The sequence below is a fragment of the Xenopus laevis genome, chromosome 1S, assembly GCF_017654675.1.
Source record: "Xenopus laevis strain J_2021 chromosome 1S, Xenopus_laevis_v10.1, whole genome shotgun sequence".
NCBI lineage: Eukaryota > Metazoa > Chordata > Amphibia > Anura > Pipidae > Xenopus > Xenopus laevis.
Window position 1 is genome coordinate 56,627,862 of NC_054372.1, and position 17,681 is coordinate 56,645,542.

The following is a 17,681-nucleotide window of genomic DNA, read 5'->3' on the forward strand; positions in this document are numbered from 1 at the left end:
TGGCCCTCAGTACCATAGAAGTTGGACAGCACTGACTTAGAAAGTTTCCTTATTTTATTGACAATTTGCTCTCTATGGAATATTTTAGCAATGCAGTATGGTAGAAGAGAAGGTCAATAAACTGTTTAGGAACAGTAATTTATTGCCCCGTGAAGCACAAAAGATTTCAGTAGCAGTTTTTATATAATGAAATCACTGTTATTTATTTATAAAAATATATGGGGGAATGTAATATGGGGGAATGTAACTAATGCAAAAATCGTTCACAATCCCTTGCCTTTGTGAACACTTTGCCCCTCATACGACAGTAAAATAGGGATTGCTAATTTTATAGTTTGTGATAGTGTGCAGTGTATGTAATAACATTTTGCAAACCATTTTTTGCAACAAAATATTTAAACGAAAATGCAGAGCAGGTTTTAAAGGTTGGCAATGCGCAATTAGGATTCGCAATGCCATAACCTAACGAAAAATATTACATTGCGACAGGTGAATTTTTGCTTTTTGATAATTATATTACATTTCCCCGTTCTGTTTTACCAAGTTGTTTAGCTGTGAAATAACGTATTTTTAAGATGTGTCTATTTGACCACCAGCAACTGCATTTCTGAAGACAAATTAAAGCAGTGGTTTGCCTTGTAGAGAAAAGCTTTTTTTAGCTTACAGAATACTCTGCAGCAAACAAAGTTTTGCCACAAACAGGCATTGAAGTCTGCACATGTCAACTAGCTACATGTATTGGCTGCATACATTTCTGTTCCTGTGAAAATGTGGGACCTTAAACGGTTTAGAGAAACAAAAAATGAAAGTGTTTTAAGGTAATGAAAATATAATGCAGTATTGCTCTCCACTTGTATAACTCGTGTGTTTTCTTCAGAATCACTACTATAGGTTTTAGAAACAAGCTCTTGTGTAGCCATGAGGATAGCCATTGAAGTTGGAAAAAAGGAGAAAAGGCACAGGATACACAGCAGATAACAGATACGCTCTGTAGCATACAATGGGATTCTTCAGGACTTATCTGTTATCTACTGTGTATCCTGTGCTTGAATGGCTGCCCCCATGACTACACAACAGCTTATTTATATAAACTATAGTTGTGTTTCTAAAGCAAACTTGCCAGATTTACCAGTGCAGGGCAACAGTAAACACTTTCATTTTTGGTATCACTGTTCTCAATTAGAATTTGAGAGCAACAGATCTTAAGGAGTCACTGTGAAATATGCTAATATACTTTTATGGTATCCCATATCTCACTATGAATAAAGTTATGTTTTTTTCCTACCACTCCAGGTCATGGTCTTTTCTATTGATGACCATTTCTGGTCTGTGCACCATAGTACCTCCTAAGGGGATTGTCACACTTCAAAAGAGCTATTGCAGGAGATATGGATGTTTGTGTCAAGAAAGAAAAGTCCTGGAGCTATTAGCACAGGGGCTGCAGGACAAGGGATCCAAATGACCAGCAGTCAGATTACACTGGTCTAGGCAGAATCACATGTGTTTAGTTGAGAAGGAATGAGTTAAAGGAATTGTTCAGTGGAAAAATAAAAAGTGGGTAAATAGATCGGCTGTGCAAAATAAAAAATATTTCTAATATAGTTAGTTAGCCAAAAATGTAATGTATAAAGGCTGGAGTGATTTGACGTATAACATGTCAGTCAGATCAGTACTTTCTGCTTTTCAGCTCTCTTGGTTTACACTGACTGGTTACCAGGCAGTAACCAATCAGAGACTTGAGGGGGGGCCACATGGGTCATATCTGTTGCTTTTGAATCGGAGCTGAATGCTGAGGATCAATTACAAACTCACTGAACAGAAATGTACCATGTGGCTCCCCTTCAAGTCGCTGAATAACTCAGAGTTATAGAGCTGAAAAGCAGGAAGTTGGATTCTGGTTGTTTTATTAGACATCCAGTCACTCCAGCCTTTATGTATTACATTTTTGCCTAACTAACTATATTACAAACATTTTTTATTTTGCACAGCCTATTTACACAGTTTTTATTTTCACACTGAACTATTCCTTTAAGGCAGAATATGGCTGGGCCCAACACCATTGGGTTCAGGAAGGATTTTTTTCCCCCTTGAAGCACAATTGGCACTGGATACTGGCTGTGTTTTTTTGTTTTGTTTTTTGCCTCCTTCTGGATCGAAACAGTGGATAAATGATCTATTTTAAGTTTTATTTGTCACAGCAGTAGTAGGACCTTGCCAGAGTAGTGCACAAAATATTTTAGAAGAGGGAGAAAGGAGGTTCTCTCCTGTGACTGCACTGTGGGTTGATTGATACAGGCGCTACTACTGCTTGCGCTAAGTGACAGCCTGCTTGGATCATCATCAAGACACTGCAGATTCAGGGCAGACAGCAGGGCAGGGCTGCTGAACTTCTCTCATGTATAATAGCATAATATTGTTAAATTCTGGCTTTAGAATATTGCCTTGAGTTAGGTCCTATCTATATTGATGTTTAAGGGCTCATTTACAAGTGCATATATATATATATATATATATATATGCTGTGCCTACAGTTGGCAAATCAAAGCTAATATTAAATTGGCTGCTATAGAAAATTCAGACCCAATGTTTTTACTGTTCGTCATAGTTTCACAAACTCTGAAACTGGGGTGCATGGTTGTGTGCTTTTAGAATGATGTTCTATATATGTTTGTATGGATGTGTTTGTATATGTGTGTGTGTGGTTATACATACAGTATATTTTGGTGTATTTCTGTGTCTGTGAGCTGTAATTTCGGAACAAAGTCATTGCTCTATGTTTAGAAAACTTAATGTTATTCCTACACATATTGCTAATATACATTTATTTTACGCTAGATTAAAAGTGAGAATGCATGTCATGATATAGTTGGCATGTTGCCTGATATTTAACTATAATCTTCATCCATCTGAGCATATAGCAATTTTGGCATGAGCTTTTATAAGGGTCCACTACTGAATTACAGTTGATCTGTATAAAAACAAAACTTCATCTGCTGATGCTTCTTCTCCTTTGGTTGAAGAACCATTAACAAATGTAGAACTGAAAAGATGCATAGTGTTGGTTACTTACATACCAGAATCTTATTATTAAACAAGACTCTAAGGGGCAGATTTCAACAGTCAAAGTGAATTTTCAAATTCAATAAATTCCAATTATGAGCTATTTTTTTGTGTACTTCGACTAGAGAATAGTCCAAATTTGATTCAAATTTGAAAAAAATGTACTGTCTATTCGCCATCTAAAACCTGCTGAATTGCTGTTTTAGCCTATGGTGAACCTCCTAGACCCTATTTGGAGTCAATTGGTGGACTTTGAAAAATCTACATTTTTTTGGGGGAAAACTTTGAATCGAATTCGATCGAATACGCTATTCCTTCGATTCCAACGACATGATTTTGCCTGAATATGGACCTATTAGATCAAAAATTGACCTATTCGACCAAAAAATACCTTTGACTTAATTTTGGTTGGTCTTTTTGAATTCGAATTTCAAAGTTTTTTCAATTCGAAATTCGACCCTTGATAAATGCCCCCCCCCCTAAAGCTGGCCATAGACGCAAAGACCTGATCAGGGGCTGAACATCGGCTGGTGGCAGGTCGGGAGATGGGGAACAGGGGCGATCCTGGCCCATCCGCTGCCTGAGGCAGCAGCAGTTGCTGCTGCCCCCCCTCCCCCGGAAATTCGCTCTTAAAGTACCAGGAGCAGCATTTTTGCTGCCCCTGGTACCTAGTGGGGTGCTTCAGCCTCAACTTGCCTCATTGGCGAAGCACCCCTGATGGGGAAGACCGATCGTACGTTGATTCGTACGATTGGATCTTTGCGTCTGTGGCGAGAATTTCTGGAAAACATGTTGCTCAAGAAAATGGTTTCCTGAGCCCAACTGTTGCAAGCCTTGTAGTCTATCTATACCAACTGTAGACAGGGTGTGAATTTCTGTAGCTATAGTCCTAACTCGTGTCCTAATTGAGGTTAACCCTTTGACCTCTGGTAGCAGGGCCTTGATATTATATGAGCAGTGTCGGACTGGGATGCCAGGGGTCCACCAGAAAACCTTAGACCGTGGGCCCACTTTCCCAACTATTCCTCCTCTCCTCACTCTCCTATTCTTTTATCTCTACATACTATACTCTATTCTTCCATTATTAAGCCTCTTAAAGAAATAGGGAATGGCCATGAAATAGGCCAATTGATTAGAAGCATGAGGACCCACTGACACCTGGGCCCACAGGGAGTTTTCCTGGTATCCCGGTGGGCCAGTCTGACACTGTATATGAGCATAGTTTTATATTGCTTTACTGGAGCACCATTAACCTCCTGCACCCACCTGACTTAGGTTTTGTCTCTGCGTATTAAGAAACTGGGGGTGCAGTTAACATTTTATATTATATTATTTGTCCCTTTATACAGACAATTACCCATCATGGGTGGGTGGTTCCCTTCAATAGTTACTTTTAGTTTCTGTTCAAATCCATGCAGATAGGCACATTTCAATAAAACCCAACCCTTCAACTTGTGGGCTGATTATCTGAATATCCACCTGTGCATAGCCATATTAACTACAACTTTCCTTTAAAATACAAAAATAAAAGTACAAAAGGTCCCCTTCTCTGCACTATTGATCTACAGCGCAGGCTTGAATGACTACTTCTATTCCATTTCCCAATAAGGCACTCAACTTAAGAAGATCTTTTTATTGGTCTCCTCTTAATGTCAGGTTTTAATATACTTTTCATCCATCTACACCTCTTCAATCACAACAACATAACAAAAGGTTACTTTTAGCAGAAGCAATGGTGGGACATTATTACAATTCGTCAGAGTGCCATTTTTTCTCCACAAATTCTTCTACTTTATTCATATACTGGCATAAAAATGAAAGGCCATAAATTAAAGGGATTAATTTGGAAAGCAAGTGCAAATCATTTATATAGGGCATGTATAAAATGATGTATAGCATTTCTTATTTCACATTATGAAATAGTACACCCACAAACCACAAATGCAGTGTATTTCCTACCACAAAGAGTTTACACAACCTGAATCTGACTGGAGGATCCCCATTCCTCTATGGATATTGTTGCCTTGCACACCAGAAACCAGCTAAGCAAACACATTCTCATTGCTCACTTGTTTATATAGCTGATGATGTCACTGCTAAATATATGTATATACTGGAATTTAATGCTGTTAAACATAGCACCTATCTGATAAATTAGGAGTTGTGTGTTGACATTATATAAGCTCTTCTTTATCCAAAAATGCTTTCATACCATCAAAAATGGAACCCTCAATTTTAATCTGATTTTATATGTTCACTTTAAAAAGACCTCTTAGCAAAATGTATATAAATTATTGCACTAATGTATATATAAAAGATGACAGGCGTATCCAGTGGTATAATGGAAAGCATTTTGGGAAGTAAGCATGGCCAGTATGGAGTGTGTGGTAGTGATGAGACAGCGAAAAATTTGTGAAACGCATTGAAGTCAACGGGAGTCAAAAATAATTTTCTGCACTTCCATTTTTTTCGCTCCAAATGCATTAAAGTCAATAGCTGTTTTTTTGCCCAAATGTATTAGGGCAGTAGCACACAGGAAGATTTGTTGTCCTCAATTTTTTAGATGTGGCTGCGGGCGACAAATCTCACAAAGTTTGCTCTGGAGGCATCTTCAGGCTATTTAGCGATCAGTTAGTCATACCACCAGCGATTTTAATATACAGGCATTTTTTGGGAGATTTGTTGCATTCAGTCTTGTCTAAAAAAAAAAACACGGGCGACAAATCTACCCGTGAGTCACTGCCCTTAACGTCAATGGGCATTAATTTGTTGCAGAGTTTTTTTAATTGCGTGACTTTTTTGTCATAAAGACTTTTTTTGTCACAGTAAGTTTTCTGCAGTGAATTTTTGCAGCAGTTTTGTGAAAAAAATTGCAGATGGAGAAATGTGTAATTTCACCTTAAATCCATGACTGGCGAAAAAATTCACCCATCATTAGTGTGTGGTCATTCAGCATAGATAGATACATTTTCAAACATTGCAAGCCCAGTCAAGTTGGGAACACTGCAAATTAAATGTCCTTATTATATAATTTGGAAATTTGTAGCCTTGGTAGTTGCAAGTTCCAATAAAAAAACTTTTAGATTCAATTTCTTTAATTCAACATTTCTGCATGTATACCAGAGAAAGACTCAGAAGGTTGTCTGAGATGCCACCCTTGTTCTCAACTGTTGGGTGGGGAAATATTTGAAGGTAAGGGTGATCCATCCCAGTCTCCTAACCTTTAGCTAAAAAGTGAAGGGGCTGAAACATAGAAGAAGCTGTAGGCATCATTCACATGCCTGTTCCCTCAATGCTCCCTTTCTGAGTAAGTAAATAAAACCATGACAGCCATACCTCTGCCCTATGTAATGTAATGTAATGTTTTTATGAGACCCATTCACTTCAGGTGATATTTAGAATGAATATTTATGTGCTGCCATAGACAGTTTGAAAATTTAGCACTATAGGGCTTAGTTATTGGGCACAAGTGTTAAACACAATTGAAGGAATTAATTAAAATCACAAGCGTTACTTAAAATGGTGTTTTTGCGAATCTGTAGCACTGAAAAAGCATTTGCTGGTGAACAGGTCTGGACTGAGAATTAAAATAGGCCCTGGCATTTCAGGTACACAGAGGCCCAATCAGCCCACAAAGAGGCCCAAACAGCCCCCACCAGCCCACTAAATACTGACTTTCTATGGCACTTTATAGCCGCCCCTCTGTCATTTGCCAGAACCCACAGATTGCCAGTCCGGACCTGCTGGTGAATATTACATTGCGCATTATTACTAAGCAAAGGTTAGATTTAACACCTGCTCTGGAATTTCGTTAATTATTTTCTCGCAATAAAATGATTGTGCGATTGTAATATTTTATTGCATAAACTGCAAATATTTGTAACAGTCATTTGGTCACAAACTTTGCAAGGAAGTCATTGAGGTCTGTAATAAGTCAAAATGGGATTCAAACTTGGTCTCTAACATTCAAACGTTTTTTGCGTTAGAAACACATATTACATTGCCCCAATGGAGTGTTTGCTGTCCTGCGTATATTAGACTGGTTTCATTTGTGAGAGTGTATCTGGCTCAGGGTGCTCAAGGGAACTTGGAACTTGCATTCAAATGTCATTCAAATGAATGGTATGTAAATGTTGCACAGCAAAAGGGTTGCCATATGTCTGCCCATAAGACACCTCTTGCTCTGCACTTATTTTGCTCTGAATTTCAAATTCCCCTTTGAGTTACTTTTAGTATGATATAGAGAGAGATGTTCTGAGACAATTTGCAGTTGGTTTTTAGTTTTTTTATTATTTGTGATTTTTGAGTTATTTAGCTTTCTATTTGACAGCTCTCCAATTTGCAATTTCAGCTGGTAGCTAGGGTACCAATAACTCTAGCAACCATAAATTGATTTGAATAAGAGACTGAAATATGAATAGGAGATTCGTAAATTGAAAGATGAGTAAGAAAATTTAGCAACAACATTAAGGGTGTTATTTATCAAAATCCAATTTTTTCTGGGTTTTTTGTAAATAAAAAAGTCAGACTAAACTAAAACGCACAATTTGACCTTATTAAAAAAGCAAAAGTTAATGAAATCGGGGGAAAACTTGATAAAATAGAGCGAAACCCCGAATCACACAATTTTTCAGAGGTTTTTCCTGAATTGTATGATTTTTTTGGGATTTTTGCTGAAAAGCCCGAAATACTGTATATACTCGAGTATAAGCCGACCCGAGTATAAGCCGAGGTACCTAATTTTACCTACGAAAACTGGGAAAACTTATTGACTCGAGTATAAGCCTAGACACAACTACAGCCCTGTCTCCCAGCAGCGCACATTCCACCAAAGTGACCCCCCCCAGCGATCAACCAGATTTCTTTGCAAAGTTGATGGTGACAGAGAATTGCCAAACGGATTACTGTGTGCATTGTCCCACTGTCCCACTACCATGTGCAGAGGGTGCTGTATGATATTGCCATCATGGTTAATATATATGTATAACCAACAGAGGGCGCTGTGTGATATTGCAGTCACTACTATTCTTTCATATAACCAACAGAGGGCGCTGTGTGATATTGCAGTCACTACTATTCTTTCATATAACCAACAGAGGGCGCTGTGTAATATTGCAGTCACTACTATTCTTTCATATAACCAACAGAGGGCGCTGTGTGATATTGCAGTCACTGCTATTCTTTCATATAACCAACAGAGGGCGCTGTGTGATATTGCAGTCTCTCCCCAAGCGAACTGTTGGTATAGGAAAGATTAAAAGTGACTGCAATCTCAGCTACTGCCCACTGACTCGAGTATAAGCTGAGGTAGACTTTTTCAGCACATTTTGGATGCTGAAAAACTCGGCTTACACTCAAGTATATATACGGTCAGATTTTCAGGCTAAATCCAGCACAGACCACAGAAACTTCCGAATAGAATAGACCTCTCCCACTGACTTATGTACAACCTCGGCAAGTCTGAGATGGCGAATTTTCAGATTCTGACTTTTTGCAGCATTGGACTTCCCAAAAAAATTTGAGCTAAAAAAAAAAAAACTAAAAACTTGAGTTTTGCACCAAAAAGCCCAACCGGACATTAGTAAATAACCCCCTTTATTCATGTGTAGGGTTACAGAGCATTTGTTTTTCAGATGGGTCATGGACCCCCACTTGAAAGCTGGAAAGAGAAAAAAGGAGGCAAATAATTCAAAAACTATTAAAAAAAAAAGATATAAAGAAAACCAATTGAAAAGTTGCTTAGAACTGACCTTTCTATAACATACTAAAAGTTGACCTAAAGGAAGACCACCCCTTTAAAGCTGTGCATCCTATACCAGAATTGTAAAGATTTGCACCAGACATTGTTAAGTGCAAAGAAGGTGAGTACAGTACATTATGGGCAAAAACACGGCACAGTTTTTTAACTTTGCATCTTTTTTTTTTATTATTGGTGAACCCTTATGGCTTTTAAAATAATGTGTTTGTATATCTGCAACATTGTTTATTGTTGTGTAATGGGGGGACTCACCGATTGAAATCAAGAAGCCTAAAAACATTTCCACTGCTATAATACATTTTATAGCACCTTCTAGCAGATGGGGCAGGAAAGATGAGATATTTACGGAGTGCTGAGATTACATTGTACTTGCCATCATTTGTATTATGATTTTTGCCACATTTCTCTTTACTAAACGCACATTACTAAAATAGCAAAATGTATCGAAAATGTCAAATATAGAGCTGAATGTTCTATTGGCAGAACATATTTAAATACTATTATACACAAAAATTGTGTTTGTGTATCTGTGTTTGCCCTACCAGCTTACTTGGCCTACCTTACTTGAATTGAAGAGGTAGCTTATTATTCACCATCGTAATTTGCATGAATTTTAGATGCTGAATTCTCTCCCTGAAGCATTTCACAAGCAGATACATATGATAGTTTTAAGGATAGATTGGATGCCTTTTTATCAGTTGAGAAAATGTGAAGTTACTGATAGCTATGCCTTTAGTACAGAGTTGATACAGAGGCCGGTCTTATTGCCCTATTAGAATTAAGAAGGATTTTTTTCTAATCACAGGCAAACTGAAGATACTTCAGATGGATTCTTTCAAATGCCTCTGCATCAGTGGATCCTTGGTGGTCTAGTGTGATGCCTCCTGCCTATCATAATTGCATGCAGGCATTGTGCAGGGAAATAAAGCCACACTTCACCTATAACCAAAACAGTTGGTTTGTTTGTTTGTCTAAATCTCTGTGGGAAATGTCATACATTATACCAGAGCTTTCTGGATAAATGGTTTCCAGATAATAGATGCCATACCTGGACCATGGATTTTTGTATCATGAATTCAGATTTGAAATTTGTTTTAGCTACACCTAACGTGTTTGGAAAATGAAATACATGTGTTGGAAATTGTACAGTGTTCATATGTGCACACAGTCTAATCCATTCTTTCTAATTCATCTGTCTCTTGAAGCTGTCTTGATCACACACCTAGGGGCAGATTCACTAACTTCGAGTGAAGGATTCGAATGAAAAAAATTCGAATTTCGAAGTATTTTTTGGGTACTTCGACCATCGAATTGGTTAAATTCGTTCGAATTCGAACGAAATCGAACGATTCAAAGTAGAAATCGTTCGACTATTCGACCATTCGATAGTCGAAGTACTTTCCCTTTAAAAAAGAACTTCGACCCCCTACTTCGGCAGATAAAACCTACCGAAGTCAATGTTAGCCTATGGGGAAGGTCCCCATAGGTTTGCTAACCTTTTTTTGATCGAAGGATTTTCCTTCGATCGTTGGATTAAAATCGAAATCGAACGAAAAATCCTTCGATCGATCGATCGCAGGATTAGCGCTAAATCCTTCGACTTCGATATTCGAAGTCGAAGGATTTCAATTCGAGGGTCGAATTTCGAAGTATTTTTAACTTTGAAATTCGACCCTTAGTGAATCTGCCCCCTAATGTACTTTATCCACCTCTTTTAACTTTGCCCATCTCATCCTGTTTTAGCCTTTTAAGATAAATCTGAGTGAAGTATTTTATATGCAAATAGTGCACTTTAGGTGTGTTTGTAATCCGCTGAATGATTGTCCTGGAGGTTGCAATGAGCATCCAATTAGTCTAAAAGGCCTTACCTTAACATCACACTTGTTATACTCCATACCAGCATATGTTACCGGCTTAGCTTCAGTAGGCAAAACAAATCCTTAATTTGATCCCTCTGTGAAGAAGACTGTTGCAGATCTAGTAGTACAGACTTTTCTTACAGTATGGATTTTGTTAATCAAATATATGGTTTTGGTTTGGTTTTTGTCACTTAATGTTGTGCATAATATTTTACCATTTATTAAAGGTATAGGTATGGGATCCACTATCTGAAACCCCATTCTCCACAAAGTTCCAAATTATAGGAATGCAGTGTCCCACGTACTCCATTTTAATCAATAATTCCAATTTTTAAAATTGTTTTTCTTTTCCTCTACTACAATAGAACAGTACTGTCTCTTTGATCCCACCACAGATATATATATAATCCTTATCAGAGGAAAAACAATCTTATTGGGTTTAATTAATGTTTACATTATTTTTTAGTAGACTTAAGAACCCTTATCTGGATAACCCCAGGTCCTGAGCATTCCGGGTAATAGGCCCCATACCTGTACTTGCATCTAAAGGTGCTCCTTGCACTTATGTATTGTTGCTCCTGGTGCTGCTGCCTTTGCCCTGGAGCTATTGCCACCTCCAGAGGTGCTGGTAGCTTCAGAGTTCCCTTAAAGAAGAACTAAAGCTTAAAGGAGAACTAAACCCTAAAGTTAAAAAAACCCTACCCCCCTACCCTACATAGATTCCCCTCCCTCCTTTTCTCCCCCAGCCTAACTGTTACCCCGGGCAAATGCCCCTAAGTCTTTACTTACATCTCCGTGCAGAATCTGTCCAGTGGAGTTCACGGTAGCTATCTTCTTTTCTTCAGTAATCTTCGGAATAAGACTGTACTAGCCCAAGGCAACCACAACCCTTTAGCAGGGAAGATCTGTGTCTCCAAAGATGCCCCAGTATCAGTGGCGTAACTAGTTGTTACTGGGCCCCATAGCAAATTCAATTTAGGGCCCCAAAATATTTATAAGTTGGCCTATTTTACCAAGAAGATATATTAAAATTGCTAATTAATTAGGGTCTCACCGGGCCCCCTACACTCCTGGGCCCCCCTGCAACCGCAGGGTCTGCTTCCTCTATAGTTACGCCCCTGCCCAGTATCTCCCCATTTTTATTTCTGCTGATTTACTGCACATGCTCTGTGCTGCTGTCACTTACTGAGCTTAGGGACCCACTCACAATATTCAGTACCCATAGAATAGAAATGTCACAGTATAAGGCTGATTAGAAATTAATACAGATAATTAATACATGGCAGCACAGAAACCAGTGCAATAGCATCCGAATTTAATAATCAGCCTTGTAGAATCAGCTTATATTAAAGGACAACCTCATTTTCTGCTTGATAATTTGCAACGACCCTGAAGCTTAGCTTCTCAACAGCTGCTCAGAGCCCACTGAGCTTGTAAGTGTTGCAGACATTTTCCAAGATGGTGACCCCCTGTGACCTAGATCATTGCTGCTATTGAGAAGCTGAAACTTTAGGCTGGTGCAATAAGTTCAGTATATAAAATATGGCATTTTTAGCCATTTTCATTTTAATGGTTCAGTTCTCCTTTTACTGCCTTCACCAATAGACACATGGCACTTGTGCCTAAATAATTGTGTACAGACATAATTTGGAGGCCAAGTGCTGAAAGTGACACCATACAGATGTAGAAAATTGTCATTGTAAATGAGTTGACAGTTATCTAACTGGGCTGCAACTGCATCAGGTGCATTAAGAACGCAGTTATACGGGAATTTAAGGGGTGGTTAACCTTCCAACACTTTTTTCAGTTCAGTTGGTTTTAGATTGTTCACCAAAAATAAAGACTTTTTCAAATGACTTTCTATTTTCTAGTTGCAACCTTTTTTCTAATATTGAAGTTTAAAGGAACATTTTTCACCTTCTTATGTCTTTCTGAAGTAGCTCTGGGGGGTCGCTGACTCTGTAAGTAGCTCTGGGGGGGTCGCTGACTGTAAATTGTTCTAAACTGATGCAAAGTTGATACATTTGTTATTTTTGTCCCTGCTATAGAGAAACCCTGATGCGCCTGAGAAATGTATCAATTAAATGTAGCACACTGTAACAATTGCTACAATTAAATGTAACAATTCAGAGTCAGCCAGACTGAAACACCAGGGACAAGAACATTCAACTTTAGACTTTTTCGCACCTATTGACACATGCACAGCGACGTATGTGGAAGTAACATCACAATGTACTGCAGATGCTTGTGATGTCACCCTGCTGTGACCCACACTTAATATACCTACCCCCCCCCCACACACACACACACATCTGCAGCAGAATTTCATGGGAATATATCCAGCAGCAGGAGAAGAGTTTTTTTGTTTTGTTTTGTTTTTTTTCTATTTTTGTAAAAAAATATTATTAACCATTCAGGCCTCCAAAGGCTGCCCCCCTTAAAGCTGCTGGCCTAGGCACAGACCCTGTAGTCAGGGCCGCCATCAGGGGGGGGGCCCCTGCCACCAATGTTTTTTTTTTACATTTTTTTTTGTTGGGGCCCCAAGTTTTTTTTTAACTTATAAGGGGGCCCCTGCCACCAATGTTTTTTTAAAAAAACATTTTTTTTTTACATTTTTTTTTTTTTGGGGCCCAATTTTTTATAAGGGTGCCCTGACCATCAATAGCTTTTTATAACTTGTGGGGGGGGGGTTACTTTTTTAGCGCTGATGTCTGTGTGGTCTTTTAACTGCGATGTGGAGTGGGTGGCATATGGGGTGGAGCTTGGTCGTCAGTGTGGGTGGGGCCCAGGGGGCCCCAAAAATTTTGTTGTACGGGCCCGTGATTTCTAATGGCGGCCCTGCCTGTAGTGCCTATATGGGAAATAAGATAAGCAAACTATTGTGGGTGAAAAAATATGCCAACATGAAATTACACTTCTCTTGTGGAAACTAAATCTAAATGATCCCTTATAACTATGTCCTTGGTTGCAAACAATCCAGATAAGATAAGCAGATAAGAAGCACTTCTTTCACTAAAGATAGCAAGGATCTCACTTTTATATATCTACTGTGTGCCCTCGTAAAAATATTCTAATAATTAACGCTAGCTAAAATGTTCTATATGCTCCATTAGATTAATAATATTTGTACAGGTAAGATTATATTTAGCATTGAGGGAGAGGGTTACTGTAAAGCTGATGCCACTCTCCAACTCATTTGAGCTAGAGAATATTGTACCCTTCACAAGCTGGTGCCTTGTATAAATTGGCAAATTGAGGTCTGCCCTTATTAGGCAGCAATGCTCAGGGGACAACAGAGCCTGAGCACATAACGGTGCCAATATTACTCTGGTTATGATACCTGATCGAAACATATTCTGCTCATCTAGCGCTGATTTATCTCTCTGAGTAAAGACACAAGTCAGGAGTTGAAGGTTAAATCTCTTTGTGATATAATGTAGTGAAGATGAATCCAATCGATTGGCATGCTAGTGGCCAAGCAAGGTGGGTTAGTAGCCAGAAGCAGGAGGTAGAGAGAGATTAGTAAATGGGGCAGGGGAGAAGGCTGAGCCCTGCTAATTAAGATACAGGGGTAGATGTCTGCAGCAGGTCACTTCTCGGATTGCAAATACTTGCATGCGTCCTTGCGCGCAGCCAAAGATGAAGATGACAAGTGCAGATCAATAAGTGTTTGAAATAATAAAAGGGCAGCGAGTTATCCCCCCAGGCTACACATTTCCCATCCCAAGACTTTTTCTTTCACTTTTTTCCCTGTCTGAACTTCTAGATTCCGCCACAGATCTTCTCTGTGAAGAAGCAGCTGCTTTGGTTTGTTGTGGTCTCCAGGCGCAGGTAGGTTATGTTTTTTACGATTAAAGTCTGTCTGTTCAGCCGCAGCTAGGGCAAGGCAACTGTTTTGGATTGGTGGGGGGGAGTGATGCTATAGAGAAAGTAACATTAAGCAGAAACAGCTGCGCTGGGGCTTTAGGTCACCAAAACGCATTGGTTAAATTGAGATCAAACCTTGTTATTAACAATACAACACTCATTATTTTAATAGTGGAGTCTTATGACAGGCAAAGTTGCAGTGATCAGACTCTCAGCACACACACACAATATAAATATGTATATAGATATATATATAGTCAGTGATAAGTCATATACTAATCTGTTTATTGATGCATAACCCTTCCCCTGCCAGAAACTTACCAGATGGGCCTCTCTCTCCCAGTAATAGGGTGACTGCCTTATATTTCACTGAGCTCAGCGATCCTCATGCCCACTTCCCAGCTCTATTCTAACACTCTATTTTTATTATAGTCTCAACATAAACATAACCGGCTTCTTACACATGTTCTTTGACAGCAAGTGATGATGGAATATTTAATGAAATGGACAGTGAAAATATCACTATAACTCCAGCCGAATCGGTTGTATTTAGCAGAAATGAGCTGAGGGGCAGATAATTTTAATTTATATGCAGATCCATTAAGCTTTTAAAATGTTTTTCTATTTTTTTTTCTAGCTGGGATTGTATTATGGGAAAAGGCATGGATGGGTAACCATGAATGAGCACATTATTACTACAGGGATGACAATTTCGAACATCCATCAAATCGATACTGTTTGGGGTTGTTAAACAGATAGCGATGTGTTATTTACATATACCTACTTGTCAAGAATCTAGTTAGGAAAATGCCTGGGCACAGTTCATAATCCATCACTGATGAAAGCAAAGTGCATGTGCTTTCCCCAAAGCTCTGAATGAATAGCAGATCACTGCCCTTAACATGGTACTCATCCAGCCGTGCAGCTTTTTCTAAGTCACTATACTGTACATATGTAATCGTGTTGTATGAATGTAATAATATTGCTAAACGCAAAGACCATATTGACAATGATGCCTCTCCAGCAATGCCTTCCCAAACCAGTGCATAGATAAAGAGAAACTATTGTGATAGAATTAGTAGTAAAATGTATATATTGGCAAAGTTATTTTTTTATTTCTTTTTATTTCCAAGACAGTAAGGAGCAAGTCATAGCTCATGTTATATGATATAATCGCAATAAACAGTGATAGGTTAGTCATTTATTGGCAAATTTACAAAGAACTCCCACCCCTTACATCTTTTAGATTATGTAAAGAGAGCTATATATTATGATAAATCATGAATAGACAGAGATGACAGAAAGAAGATGATAGATAGAAGATAGATAGATAGACAGACAGACAGACAGACAGACAGACAGACAGACAGACAGACAGACAGACAGACAGACAGATAGATAGATAGATAGATAGATAGATAGATAGATAATAAATGGATGGATGGATGGATTGATAGAGATAGATAGATGATAGATGATAGATAGATAGATAGATAGATAGATAGATAGATAGATAGATAGATAGATAGATAGATAGATAGATAAATAGATAGATAGATAGATGATAGATAGATAGATAGATAGATAGATAGATAGATAGATAGATAGATGATAGATAGATAGATAGATAGATAGATAGATAGATAGATAGATAGATAGATAGATGATAGATAGATAGATAAATAGATAGATAGATAGATGATAGATAGATAGATAGATAGATAGATAGATAGATAGATAGATAGATAGATGATAGATAGATAGATAGATAGATAGATAGATAGATAGATAGATAGATAGATAGATGATAGACAGTGAGATGAGGTTCTAGTGTGAGCAGAGACACCCCAACCGAGCTCCCCTGTGTAGCCCTGGCCTCTGAGCCCGTAGCTTTATACAGCAGCAGTAATGTGAGAGTGCACGGCCTGTCTGGATCAGTCTAATCGGGTTATTGCTTTGGATATGATTTGGCACAAACAACAGGAATCTAGGGCTGGAGTCTCCTCCACGGATTGCACTGAGCTCTCTCGGGCCCTCCTTTGCGAGCAGCATATCTAATGTAGAATTCCTTGGTGATTCGGGGACATTAATTAGTTGTTTAATGGGAGTATGACTAAAAATGTAAAAGAAGGATTAGGAGCGTGAAACGTATGTCCAGCTCGTTCCTCACACTCGAGAAGGGGATGAAAATCATTCTGGATCTGTTATTTCTTTACGGGCTAGTTCCATTTTTCAACAGCTGCTCACTTCAGCTGCAGCCAGCACTCAGCCCAGTCACAGTCAGTCCTTCCCAGCATCCCATTAGTGGCAGTATGAACAGCCTGCCCTTCCCACAATGCACCAGGGTTAGTATAAAATCCCCAGCAACCCATTAGTGGCAGGATGAACAGCCTGCTATACCCACAATGCATCAGGGTGAGTATAAAATCCCCAGCATTCCTTCAGTGTCAGGAAGAACAGCCTGTTATACCCACAATGCACCAGGGTTGGTATGAAATTCCCAGCATTCCTTCAGTGGCAGGATGAACATCCTGTTATACCCACAATGCACCAGGGTTAGTATAAAATCCCCAACATCCCATTAATGGCAGGATGAACAGCTTGTTATACCCACAATGCACCAGGGTAAGTATAAAATCCCCAGCATCCCATTAGTGGCAGGATGAACATCCTGTTATACCCACAATGCACCAGGGTAAGTATAAAATCCCCAGCATCCCATTAGTGGCAGGATGAACATCCTGTTATACCCACAATGCACCAGGGTTAGTATAAAATCCCCAACATCCCATTAGTGGCAGGATGAACAGCCTTTATAAGTTATAGAGAAAAAGAACCCCTTATTAACCAATATATTAAATTACCATTCCCTAGTTAGGGTTAAAGTTATAGGATGAACAGCCTGTTGTATCACAATGCACCAGAGTTAATATGATGTAGTCAACATCCCATTAGTGACAGGATCCTATTAGTGGCTAAGATGGACAGCCTGTACTACCCAGAATGCACCCTGGCCCTGGGTGAGCCATAGTGATGCCATCTTCATTACATAAAGACACAACTTCATCAGGGTCAGTTTGACAGACTTGCTGCTTACCATAACACCAAATCTAATACAAACAGGCACAGCTTGCCCT